The 17,553-nt window shown below is 44.4% G+C and overlaps 1 protein-coding gene across 2 annotated transcripts in view; it reads right to left on the bottom strand.

Moving 5' to 3' along the window:
- The window catches only part of MTM1 (myotubularin 1), a 90,239-nt gene extending 76,077 nt beyond the window's left edge, over nucleotides 1–14,162 (bottom strand). The window contains exon 1 of one of the 2 annotated variants that reach the window (XM_040265426.1): nucleotides 14,099–14,162. The gene's annotated coding sequence lies outside the window, so the exon portion shown is untranslated. The remainder of the gene's footprint in view (nucleotides 1–14,098) is intronic. The other variant, XM_040265425.1, reaches the window with a different exon arrangement.
- Nucleotides 14,163–17,553: the final 3,391 nt, after the last annotated feature.

Genomic DNA, 17,553 nt, shown 5'->3' with positions numbered 1-17,553 from the left:
TGCTGGTAATCTGGAGAATTGTTTTATATAATCAAGATTGCTGGGAGAAATATCAACAACCCCAGATATACAGATGATACCACTCTAATGGTAGAAAGCGAAGAGGAACTAAAGAGCTTCTTGATGAGGGTAAAAGAAGACAGTGAAAAAGCTGGCCTAAAGCTCAACATTCAAAAAACTAAGATCATGGCATCTGGTCCCATCACTTCATGGCAAATAGATGGGGAAACAACGGAAACAGTGACAGACTGTATTTTCTTGGTCTCTAAAATCATTGTGGATGGAGACTGCAGCCATGAAATTAAAAGATTCTTGCTCCTTGGAAAGAAAGCTATGATCAACCTAGACAGTGTATTAAAAAGCAGAGATATCACTTTGCCAACAAAGGTACATCTAGTCAAAACTATGGTTTTTCCAATAGTCATGTACGGATGTGAGAGCTGGACCATTAAGAAGGCTGAGAACTGAAGAATTATTGATGCTTTTTTTTTTCTTTTTTTAATTTCTTTTTTTAATTAATTAATTAATTTTTTGGAGGCTAATTACTTTACAATATTGTATTGGTTTTGCCATACATTGACATGAATCTGCCACGGGTGTACATGTGTTCCCCATCTTTTGAACTGTGGTGCTGGATAAAACTCTCGAGAGTCCCTTGGACTGCGAGGAGATCAAACCAGTCAATCCTAAAGGAAATCAACCCTGAATATTCATTGGAAGGACTGATGGTAAAACTGAAGCTCCAATACTCTGGCTACTTGATGTGAAGAGCTGACTCTTTGGAAAGACTTTCATGCTGGGAAAGATTGAGGGCATGAGGAGAAGGGGGTGACAGAGGATGAGATGGTTGGATGGCATCACTGACTCAATAGACATGAGTTTGAGTGAACTCCAGAAGATAGTGAAGGACAGGAAAGCCTGGTGTATTGCAGTCCATAGGGTCACAAAGAGTTGGACATGACTTAGCAACTGAACAACAACAACAAAAACAACTCCAGAGCATGGTGAGAAATTCTAAAAAAAAAATGGAGATAAGTCTTCAAGGAGCTAGCAACTGAGGTAGGAAGATGAATAAATATAAGACAAGTTAAACAGCAATAAAGACAATGAATAGGTATAAGTTAAATACACAAAGCAAACTGGTTTCCATTTACTGATTATCTGCTATGTGCCAGGCACTGTTCTAAGCACAGATGAACTCCTTCGATACTGCCAACAACCTCATAAGCCAACTACTAATATTCCTTCATATGAAAACACCCAACCCTGAGAATAGGAAGGTTAAATGTGTCCACTAAAAACATCTGCAGTTGGAAATCAAACCTAGGCAGCCTGGTCCTCATCCCCACTATACCCACTAACAGATGTCTGTTGCTCTAAATTCCCTAATTGATGATCAAATTAAAAAATGAAAATGTTATGCCTCCTGCTTACATAGCTGAATAAAAAATTTTTTTGGAATTCCATTTCTATGTAATAAAATTTGATGGTCACAAAAAAGAACATTAGCCTTCATTTTAAGCATGATTAACCAAAGAGCAACTCCCCTCCACACACACAAATCCATGTTGTGAGATCCTGAGGCAGTATATCCCCTCTTGTTTAACTGCAGTAGTACTCTGTATCATGAAAGAGTCTTTTCAAACTATATTTAAAAAGAAAGACAAAGTTTAATGAGGGTTCAAAATGTCTATCAGAGCACATGTAGCTAGATGAGTTATTCTATGAAGTTGTCCCTTTGGATGGTATGCACTTATTCCAGCAACACAGTCACTATGAAAAATATTCTTCCAATTCTTTTGAAATTGCTTTTAGAGCTTAAAGCTACATAAGACATCATCTCGTGAACTTTTACCATATCTCAATTTTTAAACAAAAAACAATGCTTCCCACAGCATGAGTGCCATTCTCTTTTAATAGAGGAGGCACAAAATGATTTTATCTTGAAGCCAAATGCCAAGTCTTTACTCACAGGATATTTTGTAAAAGTTGTCACGGTCTCTGAAGGCAATTCCAAAGAAGAGTTCCAAATGGGTTGGATAATTTTGATTTGGAGCTACCTGTCCCTTCTCTACAAGGGCTAGAAGAAAAAGCCGCAAGTTGGGTTTTCCAATGTTGCCTAGGGTCTCCCAATTGTTAAAAATGCTGGGCTTCATACTCCTTAATTAGTCCTAATTTATCAATACAAGGGCAGGTTGACCTTGAAAGTTAACAGAGATCAGCAGCAGGACTAGTAGCCTGGGCAACAGGCCCTTTGTCATAGTAGTTAAAGGAGTGTCTAAAGGGAATCTACAAAGACTGGCTTTATTAAAAAGCCTTGGAATTTCAGAAAGAGAGACCTGCGGTTGTATACTATCATATGTAAAACAGATCGCCAGTCCAGGTTCGATGCATGAGACAGGGTGCTCGGGGCTGGTGCACTGGGATGACCCAGAGGGATGGGATGGGGAGGGAGGTGGGAGGGGAGCTCAGGATGGGGAACACATGTACACCCATGGCTGATTCATGTGAATGTTAGCCTCCAATTAAAATAAATAAATAAGAGACCTGCGGTGACTCAGAGCATGGACAATGGTATCTTCCTACTAGGGGCAATTACCTATTATTCCAGCCACAAATACAAGCGGCTATCCATCCCTGTTCTACACACACACACACATCAAGAACTTGGCACTATTAGCAGGTAGAAAGCTTAGATATAGAAGAAATAATCTAAGAAAAAAAGGCAGAAATAAGGCAAGGAGATGAACAGGAACCAAAAGCAGTGTCAAGAGAATGGTAAAGAAAGAAGGTAAAGAAATTCCAGTACCCTAAAAATGACACATATGAATCTGATACAGAATTGCCATGGCTTTTGAAGGAGCAATATAGTTGGCCCTCCATACCTGTGGATGCATAACCCACAGATATGGAGGGCTGATTATGCAACTTGAGCATCCATGGATTCTGATATTTACAACAGGTCCTGGAATCAAACCCCTGTGAATACTGAGGAATGATTGCATATGCTGCTGTATAGAAAAAAAAAAGAATTCCCAAGCTCTAGTTGGAAATTCTACTATCAACACAAGGATAAAAAGCTGGGTACTGGTAGTTGATAAAAGTATGAATGTGATGATATGTAGTCAACAGGGCTATTCTTGAGGTATACTATCTTCCTGAAGATTATATCTGAGACATAGCTTCTACAAACATAATTCAGCATCTAATAATTATTTTTTTAAATCTCAGCAAACTAGGAATAGATAAAGTAACCTATGGAAAATCTATAACTAATTCTACTTAATGGTGAAAGATGCAATGTTTTCCCACTAAGTGTGGGAACAAGGCAAGGTTAGTTGCTCTTATTGCTTGCATTCAATATATTTTAGAGATCCTAGCAACTTTAATAAGACAAGAGAAAGAAATAAAAGATATAAAACACTAGAAGGAAGAATTGAAATTGTGTTTGCAGACAACATGATCATTCATATAAAAAATCCTAAGAACACTACAGAAAAACTACCAGAACTAGTAAATTTACTAGTAAGTAAAGTAAGTAATGGAGAAGGCAATGGCACTCCACTCCAGTACTCTTGCCTGGAAAATCCCATGGATGGTGGTGCCTGGTAGGCTGCAGTCCATGGGGTCACTAAGAGTCGGGCATGACTGAGCGACTTCACTTTCACTTTTCACTTTCATGCATTGGAGAAGGAAATGGCAACCCACTCCAGTATTCTTGCCTGGAGAATCCCAGGGACGGCAGAGCCTGGTGGGCTGCCATCTATGGGGTCACATAGAGTCGGACACGACTGAAGCGACTTAGCAGCAGCATCAGTAAAGTAAGTAAGTCTGCATGATATAAGTAAGTATGCATGATATACATTTTCAACATTAAAAACTATATTTGTATCACTGAAAAGTGAAAGTGTTAGTCACTCAGTCATGTCCAACTCTTTGAGACTCCATGTACTGTAGCCTACCAGGCTCCTCTGTCCATGGAATTCTCCAGGCAAGAACACTGGAGTGGGTAGCCATTCCCTTCTCCAGGGCTTCTTCCCGATCCAGGGATTGAACCCAGGTCTCCGCACTGCAGACAGTTTCTTTTTCATCTTAGCCACCAAGGAAGCCCCATTTGTATCATTAGCAATGAACAAATGAACACTGAAGTATAAAAATATCATCTGCATAAATAAAAATGAAATATTTAGGGATATATTTAACAAAATGTACACGAGATCCATACACTGAAAACTATAAAGCACTGCTGAGAGAAATTAAAGGCCTAAATACACGGACAAACATATCATGCTCACAGATGGGAAGACTCAATATTGTTATGTCATCAATATTGATCCATAGATTCAACACAATCTCTATCAATTCCCAATAGGCTTTGTCATAGAAACCGACAAGATGATTCTTAAATTTATATGAAAAAACAAAGGACCAAGAATGGCCAAAATAATCTTGATGGATGGGAAATAAAAAAAGAACAAACTTGGAGTACTTCCACTACCCAATTTCCAGACTTGCAATACTTCAATAATCAAGACTGTGTAGTTCCAGCCTAATATTAGACATAGAGATGAACGGAACAGAATGGAGTCCAGAATTAGGTCCATCTTTTGGAGGTCCTAGGAATGGTCAATGGTCTAGTCTTTTACACAAATGATGCTGGAACAATTTGACATTCATATGGAAATAAGTGAATCTTGACCCTTACTTGACACAACATACAAAATTAACTTGAAGCACATAAGTATTAGTTTTATACTGTTGCATACAAACTTAGTAGCTGTAAACAACATGTTAATTTTCTCATGGTTTGTATGGGTGGTGGGTCAGAAGTCCAGGCATGTCTTAACTTCATCCTCTGCTCAAGTCTCAGAAGGCTGCATACTCAAGGGAAGCATACACAGGGTATAAACATGGTGGGGCAGCAATCGCGGGACCACCTTTAGGTCAACCTACCAAAACAGGTCTAAACAAAGAGCTAAAAGCGCAAAAGTCTAGAGGGAGACACAGGGGGAAATCTTTGTGAACTTATGTTAGGCAAAAGTTTTTTAGAGAACACAAAAAGCATAAACCATAAAAGAAAAAACCCAATAACTGGACTTCATCAAAATTAAAAATCTTTGCTCTTTCAAAGGCACAGCTAAGAAAATGGAACAGTAAACCACAGTCCAGGAGAAAATACCTGCAAATTACCTAATTAAGGCCTTGTATCCAAAATACATAGAGAACTAACGGACAATCCAATAAGAAACAGACAAAAGATCTCAGCAGACACTTCATCAAAGAAGATATACAAATGGTCAAAAAGCACATGAAGACATACTCACCATCATTAGTCATTAGGAATATGCAAAATAAAACCTCAGTGAGCTACTATTACACACCCACTGGAATGGCTGCAGTTTAACAGAACAGACAATAACAAATGTTAGTGAAAATGTGACCCAAGCAGAACTCTCATACTTGACTCTGCGACTGGCATGGGAATGCAAATTGGCATAGACACTTTGGAGAACAGGGTGACAGTTTCCTGTAAAGTACAAGAAAGTACCCTAAGCATATGGCCCAGCAATGCCACATTTAAGTGTTTACACAAGACAAATGAAAACATGAATCCACACAAAGACTTGTAAGCAAATGCTCATGGCAACTTTACATTCATAATTGCCAAAAACGCTGAACTAACTCACACGTTCATGAACTAGTGAACAGACATATTGTTATAGCCATACTATGGAATAGTACTAGTACTTGGCAAAAGAAAGTCAAAACTGCTGATACACAACGAATGACAAAACATAGATGAATATAAAAAGCTTTACACTAAATGGAAGAAGCCAGCCACACAGTGCTATCTATATAAACCCACCCTTGACACACTTAAAAGAACTACTAGTATTCAGACCACATTCTCTGACCATCATGCAGCTAACTTAGAAATCACTTTTAAAAATTTACCTAGAAAACGTATTTGTAAATTTAAACACAAACTTCTAAACAACTCACAGGTGAATGAAATAATCACAATGGAAATCAGAATATATTAGAACTAAATAATAGTAAAAAGACTATGTTTTGAAACATCCAAGCAGCAAAATAAATCCAAAGAAAGAAGAAAGGAGAAAATGTAGAGGTAAGAGATTTCCAGGGTTTAAGTGAAGAAAGCAAGAGGCTGAAGAGTGTATGTTGTATGCTTTTTTTGGTGTAAGAAAAGGAGGAAGTGCAATGAGTGTGTGTCTGTGTGTATGTATACGCATGCACACCAGCTCAAATTTGCAAAAGAAACATAGAAGAATGAACTAAAAACTAATAACATTGATTAGAGTGGCTAGGAGAAACAGCATGCCTGGCAGGAGACATGAGTGAAAGGAAAGCTTTTCAGAATATACCTTGATATAAATTTGACTTTCAGATTATGCAGTTTCATTAAAGTTAATCAGAAAGAAGCTTGAGAATATAATTATGCTCATTCTTTTCTACACAGTGACAAACCTCATACTGCATAACCACAACCGATAAACCTTTGCTAAGACTCATCAAGAAAAAAAGAAGGCACAAGTAAACAAAATGAAGATTTAAGAATGAAAAGACAGATGTAACTACAGACATGGCAGCTAGTAAGTGGTAGTTTGAAGCATTTCCACACCAAAGCACCAGGCACGGCTGGCACTGAGGCAAGTTCTACTAAATATTCAAGGAACAAACAACTCCAATTTTATACAGTTTTCCAGAGACCAGAAAAGGGAATGCTCTCATTCACTTTATAAGGCTAGCAAAAAGGTACTAAACTAGGCAAAGACAGTAAAGCAAAATTAAAGCACAATCTCACTCACAAATACAGACATAAAAATCCTGAAGAAAACATTATCAAACCAACCCAGCAGTAAGAAATAACGTCTATGCCAGCCATGCAAACCTGGTTAATGCTACCAAGTTATATGAGAAAATCCCTTAAGATAGCCCATCGCATCAACTGGTTTAAAGGGTCGGGACAAATCTCCATAAAGGCAGAAATGGGCTGATAAAACTCAACATCCATTTGCAGCAAACACCCTCCCCCCTCGTGAAAAAAATGGCACTAGAAATGTGCCTACGCAAACCCTAAAGTCAACATAACACTTTGTGGTGAAATTCAGAAAACATCGTGCCTTCTCGACTACAAATCCTGGGCCCCACCTCAAACCTATTGAATCAGAATCTCCAGGTTGGCTGCCAGGGAACGTGGTGGAGTTTGGGAACCACCCTCCAGTGATTCTGGAGCACAGGCTCCTAGGAGTCCCAGCACGGCTGCCAGCATCCTTGTCACCTGCCTGCGAGAGGAAGCCCGTCCCTGTCCCTCAGAGTCAGAATCTGCACTTCAGCCCCAAGGCCGCTGGTTTTCGGCGCTAGAGATGCTGGGGACAGCTGCTCTGGAGCTGAGTGGCCCGCCAGAATCTCCCAGAAGACTTTTTTAAAAATGAGGAGGTCTGATCTCTATCACCCCTTGCTGCCAGCCCCATCAAATAAATCTGAATGTCTGTGTGGGGCTGGGGCATCAGGCCCTTAAGGCTCTCTAAGTGATTCTAATAAGCAGCCAGGGGGACAAACCATGGGGTGGCAGGCCCACAGCAAAAGGGAGCATCCATCTGGGGGCTCCGCTGAGCCAGAGAAGAAGTGTCCCTTGAGTCCTTTGAAGATGCCCCCAAAAAAGAGGTTTGCATTCCTCACCTCTGCCAACCACAACTTCTCAGTATAGCTTACCAAGCTGAGGCCCAGAGAGGAAGTCTCGGTAAAGAAGTGGGGATGTTGTGAGGATCCAAATGAGATTGAAGAGCACACCAGGCAGAGGGCTCCGCACTGAGTACAGCGACCCTCAATGCAACTTACTACCCAGGCAGCGGAGGCTCCAACTGCTCTTCCAGGCTCGACAGCAAATCTGATGACATCATCAGCAAATCAAGGCCAAAATGTATCTCTCAAAGCTGCGCTGTCCAAAGCTGGAGCCACTGGCAAGCGGAGCTTGAAACATGGCTAGTCCAAACTGAGGCCTGCTGCAGATGTAAAATACATGCTGGATTTCGACAAATTCATGCAAATAAGACGAGGTGAGCATCTCACTGTCATACTGATTACATGTTGAAATAATATTTTGGACATATTGGGCTGAATAACATACATTATAAAATTGACTTCATCTGTCTTTTTTTGATGTGGCTACTAAGAAAATGGATGACACATGTGGCTTGAGTTATTTTTCAAATGAACAGTGTGGTCAGTCCCAAAGGATCAGGAAGCAAGCCGGGATGTGAACTGCTACTCAGACCACACTTCTCGAACTGTAATTTACATACAGATCAGCTGGGGATCTTCTTCACCTGCAGATTCTGGTTGTGCAGGTCTGCGGGGGGCCTAAGAGTTTGCATATCTCCTAAGTTCCCAGGGGCAGGGGCATCAGAACAATTTTATCAACAAGGAAAAACTGTTTTGTGGAGCAGGCCTGATGGGAGGCTCTGGAGAAAGGATCACGTCACTTCAGAGTTGATAATAGCGAAGAAAGGAAATGGCCATCAGGGTCACACTCAGCCTCAACTTGAAAAAATCAGTTGTTAAGCCTCACACCAAGGGCTACAGAGAGGTGAGGGCCAGCTCTGACTGCCCTCCATCTGGGACTCCCACTCGCTCCGACAGACCCAGCAGCACTGCCTTGTATGAGGCAACACAGGACCGGGAAGCTCAAAATGGAACTCCAACTGAGGGCTCTTCTATCCTTCCTGCCACAGCAACAAGGATCGCACCCTCCTGGGTGCACTGAAACCAAGTGCAAATCTTTCTTTCTTCTCATGGTGATGCATGGATGGTACTGACCCATCTCTGCCAGGGGCACTGCTGCACAGTAGGGACATTTCCTCTTCCAGTCAAACAGCTTGCTGATTCCAGGCCTGCTGGAATGAACCCTGACAGCTCTGCCCCCACCTAAGTCATCCCAGGGCCACAAGGAACTTGAGGGTCACACAAGGGCATTTCAAGCCCCACCGCCTGATGCTAAGAATCCCCCTTTATGACCCACCCCACCCCCTGAAGGTGAAAGCAGGACAGCCCGAGGGTTAGCCCATTCCACTGGGAGAGGCTCTGGGAAGCACACAGTGGCCTCCTTCTCACAAAACACCCAAGGACAAGATAGCAACATGTAACAGTTATCACAAGCTGAAGAAAGGCATCCTGTGCAGCCAAGGTCTGAAGGCAGGGAACAAGAGCTGAATGAGTTACTTTTATTTTTACTTTCAATTATTACCCTTCAACTTCCCTTACTCCTCCCTACCCGCCCCCCACCCCCACAAGACATCAGCAAGCAAAGCAAAAAAACAAACCTAAACTCAAACTGCCAGTGACAACAGTCCCCAAAGAAATGGGTGGGCAAACAACCCATGGGACCTCTCCCCAAAGAGGACTCAGAGCTTTCTTATTCATTGGTTAGTTGATCATGGAAAGAAAGACTAAGCAGGAGCTCCCTTTCGTCTAGTACCAAGGAACAGGATCTTTAGACCAACAACAGAATTTGTTGAAATGAACACACCCCAACAATTCTAAGCTATGTGCCCTTGTCCAGTTCAAGTCAAAGAATGTTCACTAAAGATCTCCTTCATGCATGGAGCATGTTAGGGTTCTCTTGCCCAGAAAACTCTCTCCAACCTCAGCTTATGGAGTCATCTCAAGATACTGAGAAACATTCAAAGAGTACTTGGCCCCCATCCTGTTGGAAGGGAAGGTGCGGTGGACCTGGAGAGCAATGAGTCCCTGGATTGCTTCCAACCTCAGCCCCAGGAGTGGAGGATCTCGGCAGGGCATCAAGCTGCATTGAGAAGCTGAGGTAAGCCGTTGATTTGAAAAATGAAAGCCTTCCATTCTAAGACAGAAGAGGCAGGCAATATTCCCTGGTGCAGAGATGACCTCACTATTGCCCTGGGATTGTTGGTGACACAGCACTATCATTTTAGGAATCAACAAAATGGAAGCTCACACGGTGTACCAGTGGCTTCAGGTCCATCTGAGAGAGTCAACAAAACACATGCATGTTTCCATGCTGACAGAAGTGGGGTTGGGCAAAGAGATCATACCCCCAGCGAGGATGCACCAAGAACCGGAAGGATGCTGCCCTCTCACACCAGTTCTCCAAATAGTGATGGCTTACATAACACATGGATGCCATAATAATAATGCCCTACAGTCAGCGAAGGATGCTGATGCACACTGGCTCCCCTGAAGAGCTCTGGGATCTTGGTGGTGCAGGCGGCCTTAGCTCTATCTTACAAAGATGAGCCAACAGCAGCGAGGAGAAAAGACTTGTCCAGTGTCACAGGGCTAAGAAGGGGCTTTCTACCATCTTCCACAGACACAAGGCTCCTTTACTCTTCCTTGCTCCTTGGGTAGAAATAGAAAGCACTAATGCATGATGCCAATTTTCTAAAGAGATGCCTGCCACATTCTTGAAAAGGATGCCACCCTCCTGGTGGTCCCGTGGATAAATCCACTATAAACATTTAATATAAAAAACTATCCTCTGACTACAGGATGGCAACTGGATCTCACCTGACTAATGCCAACTGGGTCTCCTGGTCCTCTCTGGCTCTCAAAGCAGAGGAATGGAAAGGAAACCTCTCTTATTCTTGTCTATAGCAACAAACAAAATATGGGCTCAAGTAATTTCTGAGTCCAAATAGTAAACAGAACTTAGGTGGGCAAGAACTGTGTGTGCTGCTGACAATGTCACCTTAAACTCAATGCTGGGGTCAACAATGAAATGCAGAAAAATGTCTAGAAAATCATGCACATCGGATTTCCAAACATTTAATGAGACATGGCTAATATTTTTCTTCTTTATACCCGTGGCAGATTCATGTTGATGTATGGAAAAACCAATACAGTATTGTAAAGTAAAATAAAGTAAAATTTTAAAAAAATTAAATAAAAATAAAGAAGTCCCATGTAGCTCACGCCAGTAACAGTTAACATTTCTTAAGTGCCTACTATGTGTAAGATGCTATTATAAGCATCTCATATATCTTATCCTGCAGGGCTGCCAACAACCCTGGGAGGAAGGGACTACTGTTACTATCTTCATTTTACAGATAGGGAAGCTGAGGCACAGAGGTAAGGAGCTCACTTGAAGTTACAAAGCCAATAGTACAGCCAGGACCCAAATCCTGAGTCAACACCTTAAAGGCGAACAACAGGGGCTGTCCCCTATCTGCCAAAAAGGAATAATGAACCGAGAAACTAGAAAATAAAGAAAGCAGAACTTCAAAGAGGTCAGAAACAGGGAAGGGCAATTACTAGCTAGTAATGAAAACAACTTCTTATTCTTTTATAAAGTTGAAAAAACTTTAGAAATAACGAGAAACTCTGGCCTTTTGAAATCCTTGGCCACCACTTCAGATTGTTGCAGAAGCCTTGAAGAGGCTCTGCTTTCTCCTTATTTTGCAGTCCTCAATAAGAGTGAGAACCCCATGTTCTTTCAGTGGTTTTTAAAGTAACTACATTTTGTTAATCCTTTCATTTAGGAACAAAGAATATTGGCGTATTTTTTGGTAACTTTAATGATTTTTTGGAACCTGTAAAAATGAAAACCTTTTCTTTGACGCCACTGAACATACAGAAAAGGAAAGAACTGAGAGGGTACTAAGCAGATGAACTTTGTTAAGTTACCATTTTATTGGCACTCTTCTTCTGAGGAAGTTGGGTGCCTCTTGACTCCAGAGCTAATTTCAAAATGAACTAGTTTCTTTACTAAGCACAACACAAGGATTGAGGTCTCCTTCCCAAGGTAGGTTCCCAGTACAAACCAGTATGCAGGAAGAGACAGCTGTGTCAGGTAGCTCCCAACCAGCAGACACTGGCATAGGGTTAACACCCAACCCTTACCTCAGTCAGCAGGGCCTTTCGTAGCAGGAGTAAGGCAGCTACTGAGACAATGAAGGATTAGAAGCTCACTTCCCTGGGTGTTTGAAACCACTTACTATTTGCCTGGGGTGGGGCAGAGGGAATGCAAGTAAAAATGAGGCTGTGACAAACTTGCCATCCAAGAGGCAATCACTGGAGAAATGATGACCTCCCAAAGGATCTTCTGGGTTCAGACAGATTTACTTTTAGATATGGTGATTTGCTTTAATGGAGCAGCAGCTGACCATCTAACGCTAGCGATGCTAAGTAACACCCAACCCCCTCACAAGCATGCTGGCCTGCTAAATGGTCATCTCAGAGTTTCAGAGCTCTGTTCTTCCTCACAGTGCTCATCTCTGGAGGAAAATATATCACTGTTTATTTTTTTATTGTCTGCTTCCCCACACAGAAGCTCTAGAAGGCAGGGACCTTGTCAGTGGTGCTGTCTGTTATTTTCCTAGCACTCAGCACTCTACAGGCACTGCATGGGCAATCTGGGTTTAATGCATGAAACCAATGACAACTTGATAATCAATACAACTTAGAACTCTAAGGTAAGGAGACCAATGGTTACTGGACTTAGTAGACTCTAGTAAGTCATACTAGACTTGACCATGCATGCATGGTCAGCTAAGTCATCTCAGTCGTGTCCAACTCTGTGACCTCATGGAGTTCTCCAGGCAAGAACATTGGAGTGGGTTGCCATGCCCTCTTCCAGGGGATCTTCCTGACACAGGGACTGAACTTGCATCTCATGTCTCCTGCATTGGCAGCGGGTTCTATACCACTAGTGCCACCTGGGAAGCCCCAGACTTGACCATACTAGACTCTAAAAGCCTCTTCGAATGCTCTCCACTTTCAAGTACCTCAAGAAACTGTTACACACTGGCAGGATCTCTGGTTTGAACTTACTCCATGCTGTGGAATCTCTTGGCTGGGTTTTGTGAAAGTCAAAAAGTCATTCAGAGTCAAATCTAGTGAACAAGTGATCATGCCCAATATATATGTTGGGTGAAAGGAAAATGTGTCTATAAAAGAAGCCTTAAGAGTCTAGTAAACTGGTTTTGAAGGCAATTCAAAAAAATGATTTGAACTACAGCAAAGTCGCTAGCTCAGTCTCCATAGACTCTAGGGTGGATACTTTACAAAGAACAAAACTGAGCTGTGATAAAAGCCACCCAGGCTAGAGGGATGCTATGTTGCCCCCAGAAACCTGACTTGTGATATAAACTTTGCCATTAACTTTGCCACGTTAGTTAACCTCTCTGGGCTTTAGCTTCCCTATCGAGCAAACAAGTGAACTATACACACCTAAAGGTCCCAGTCAATTCTAATATACCCTGATTCCATTCTTGTGCAGGTCTACTATGTCTGTTTAAAAACCGTCCCAATCCACTTCGCTTCATACTTTGCATGCCTCTATAAAGCCTGTGATTTAGTTTTTGCAGCAAACTGATTTCATATTTGCTTAGGCAAAAACTAAAATTAGTTTTCACTTCCTGAGCGCAGCAAGACAGTTAAGGGAGGCCACTCAGCAAAGGGCGCTTGCAATCGTGCCTGTATATACTTCCGACTGCGTATCAAGGAACTAACCGTTTGCTCCTCAAATCTCCCGTCAACTGTTGCAAAAGCAGATAAAGCTCCCGTGTGTGACATAGAAACACCAGTCGGGAGCGCCGATCAAGGCTTCGCGGACAGTGCCGGCCGGCGGCCCCTCCGCCGGACCCACGGGGGATGAGGCAGGCAGGCATCCGCCCCGCCCGGAGGGTCAGGGCGAGGACCAGCCGCGGCGCAGCGCGGGGGAGGCAGGGCGGCTGCCCAGCCCGTTTGCCGCCCCGGGACGGGGAAGCAAAGTCCGGGCAGCGGCCGCGACGCCCCCACTTCCCCACCCTCCCGGCCCGCCCGCCCGATTCCTGTCCCGACCTTCGCCCGCTGCCGGCCCTTGGGCAGGGAGAACAAGAGAAGCCAGAGGCACCTGCCTGCTGCTCCCCGGCCCCAGCCCTGGCTGGCCGGGACAGCGAAGGCACTCGGGCTAACCGCCCCCCTCCGCATACTCCTGAGGGTGCTTCAAGGCCCCATGGGACCTGCCGGCCCCAGGAGTCACAACTTCGTTCTCCCTGTCCCACCACCACGGCTTCCCGCAGTACCCGGCTCCGAGCCAGGCTAGCCGCGAGCGTGCACCCACCTTGGGGTCCAGGCGCCACCGCCGTTGCCAGGCTGCTCGGCTCCCGGGCCCTGCTCCGCCCCCTCCAGGCCCCGCCCCCTGCGGCCTCCCCGCCCTTGGCCACCGCCCGCCGCCCTCCTCCGCGAGCGGGTTGGTGGGTGTGTGTCACGTGCCAGGGGCGGGGCCAGTAAAGGGAGCCGGCTAAGCCCGGGGAGCAGCTCCTGTTCGCCCAGGAGGCTGCTGGGAAACCCTCTTTGAGGGGCCCGGTGCGTGGAAGCAGCTGGGAGTTGTAGTTCTAAATACAGTACCGGGAATGGGCGGGACCAAGATGCTAGGGGCCACCCTGTTGAAAGAAGTTGGGCTAGACTCCGAGCGGAGGCTGTTGGGTAGTGTAGTCCCAGAATTTTTCTCTGCGTCTCGCTGTTTTTCCCCAGTAAAGGGGAAATTCAGAGGGAAAACTTCTCTAGATAAAACTTCATTGGGCGTCGCTAAACTGAGCTTTTTGGGGACTCAGGGTTGGCTGTGTGAAGCTGAGATCCTATAAAGGAAAAAAAATTCACTGACTTCATGCCACGCCAGCACCTTTCCAAGATCTCTCTAGAGACATAGTGAAAGGAAACATTTCAGGACAAAGTTCCCTCTACTTTTTTGAGGTCCAGGAAAGGCGATCATTAATTCAGCAAAAAGAAAGGAAAAGAAAAAATGACAACTTCAGGAAGAGAATTCAGTGTGTAACAAAAAAATAGTAAAAGAGTATTATTATTACTGCAATAGTCCTTGGGTTAAACTATAATTATACTAAACAGCTCAGGTAAGTGACGGTAAATAGGATTAGTTTAACACGAACTTTTTGCCTCTTTCTTACTACTCCAGCATCAAAAACATGATACCACTGTGTGTGTGTAAATAAGCATATATCATTATATCAATATATATATACACACACATATTAACCCTATTGAAGATTCAAGACTTCTCATCTGAATAACAAGGCCCTTCAAACCCTAACCCCACCTACTCATCAGCCACTTCTCCCAGTGTGTCTCTTTCCTATCCACTCCAACTTCTGGTCTAATCACAGCCAACTTCTTTCTCTTCTCTGAATGCACCGCTCTTCTTTCCTCCCTCCAGCCCCTTCCACTTGTCTTCCTTTCTCCTGGATTGGCCATACTCCTAGAAAGGCAGCAGAACAGCGCTTGCTCCAGGACAGGCAGAACTAGAAGCTCCTCCCAGGGCCCTTCTCATAGCACTGATGTTACTATTTGCTTACCAGTCTGCCCCGTCAACTCCCCTCCCCAGACTGTGAACTTCTTTGAAGCACATTCATTTTTGTACCAGATATCAAAGGAAGCTCAGTAAAAGCTTCTTGACTGCATGTATTGCATGCCCCACAGGCTCCCTGGCAGGCCACCAAGTAACCAGATTCCCAAATCTGTGAGTCTTGGAGCAGAGGGAGAAGGACCCTGTGGTTGGGTGGAGTGAGGGCAGCAGCTGGGTGGGAAGCCTTGCCTATTGTAAGCACTGCACCCCAGGATGAGGCTGAAGCCCTTTGCTCACTGGGGATGGGGAGGTGGGAAGGAGGGGTCAGGGTACAGAGCAAAGACACTCCTTGTCCTAAGGAGGTGGTGACTGAAGATTTCACCACCACCTCCAGCCTGGGCCCAGCCCTGACCTAGCCTCAGCTGGAGAAGGAGGCAGCCCGATAGAGAAGGACAGTCTCTGGCCTGTGAAATGGAAGCGGGGACTCCTTCCTGCCTTCCCACCTCATGGCCTTGGTGCAGGATCACTAGGGGAGAGAGGTGAAAGCACTTTGAAAATTGCCAAGTTGGAGCCCTGCAGAGGAGTTCCCACCGTGCCCTTGGTGAGCTGGTGGTATTCTTGACCAAGATCTGCCCTGGCTCAGGTTGGGGTGGCAACTCACAGGCCAAAGTATTGGGATGGCCAAAAAGTTTGTTCGAGTTTTTCTGTACGCTGGTATGGGAAACGCGAAAGAATTTTTTGGTCAGTTCAAACGTGTGTGTGTGTGTGTGTGTGTGTGTGTGTGTATGTGTGTGTGTGTATTGGGGGTTCTTCAGGCTTCCTTCTGTTTCACAGGGGCACACATCTCTAATCCAGGGCCCTGTGGAGAGGGAGGGGCAGCCATAGACTTGACAGAGGCTGCTCCATCGGAACCTTTCTGGGTGGAGCATAACATCCCACGTCCATCCTTACCAAAGGCTGCCTGCTTTTGCTAAGACACAGAGCTGCCTATGCCCTGGGGCTCCATCCTGTTCTCCCAAGTTGGGAGAAGTAAAGCAGGCAGGACCAGGAGGGGCCCACACCCTTGGGCTGACTAGGTGTGCCCCTCCCCACCTCCAGCCTCCTGGGGAGAAGCAGTCCTGAGAGAGGAAATGGCCTGTTTCCTACCTCTCTCCCTCAGCACACTCATCCCAAGGTCCCTGGTGCTGGTGCTCTGACCCCCTCCAGTCCCCACCCTGCCTCGGCCTGATGCAGGCTGGGGACTGTGACCACCTTATTCTGCCAGGTTCCCTATATTGGGCCTGAAGTGGTGGAAGGTGGAGGAAAGGGAAAGACATCCTTATAAACGAGAAAGTTCAAGATGGAAGTGGTTAGAAATGAATACTTTTCAGTGTAGCTGCAGGGCCCTGGGCTCTGGCAGAGAGTGCCTAGAGTCTGGAAATTTGGATCCCAGTCCCAGAAATTTTATAGACAAGCTGTTAGCCTTGGCAATGTCACCTCACCTCTCCGATTGTTAGCTGCTTCCTCTGAAAAAGGGAGTTGAAGGCCATTTCCCAGGATTGCTGTGTTCTAGTTCATCAAAGACAGAGGTGAGGGTGTTGTACAGTGTTGAGGCAGCAGCATGCCCAAGCTGCCAGGTGGCTGCTGGCAAGAGGCAGAAGAGGGAGGAGGCAGGCCCCTGGGCATCCGCATGAAGGCCCCTGGGCTCATTCTAGCTCTTCCATTTGTTGAGTGTGTAACTTTGGGCAAGTACATCTCTCTAAACCTGGATTTCCTCATCTGTGAAATGGGGATATTAATGTTTACTTCATAAGATTATTGAGCAGTATAAACACATGAGTGCCTAGGACTAACTTCTGCTTCTAAAAGAACCACGAGGTCCTTCTGTCTCCTCCTCCCCACCCCTGCCCTTTATTTAAAAAGTAGCCTCAGGAGAATGGTCCAGGCACTTTGGAAAAGTTTGGCAGTGATTTATAAAGTTAAATGTATGCACAACCAAGCAATATCACTCCTGTATTTATCCAAGACACATGGAATCTTATGTTCCTAAAAAGACTTGTATTCAAATATTCATAGTAGCCTTTAAAAATAATTGTCCAGAGGTAAACATCTCAGATTCCCAACTGATGCATGACTAAACAAAGACAGGTCCACACAATGTAATACTACTCAGCAACAAAAAGGAAGAACCACTGAAACATGCTACAATAGAAATGAATCTCAAAAATGTTATGCTA

This window comes from Oryx dammah, unplaced genomic scaffold, assembly GCF_014754425.2.
Source record: "Oryx dammah isolate SB20612 unplaced genomic scaffold, SCBI_Odam_1.1 HiC_scaffold_23, whole genome shotgun sequence".
NCBI classification, from domain to species: Eukaryota; Metazoa; Chordata; class Mammalia; order Artiodactyla; family Bovidae; genus Oryx; species Oryx dammah.
This window is presented reverse-complemented; position numbering and strand designations above follow the sequence as displayed.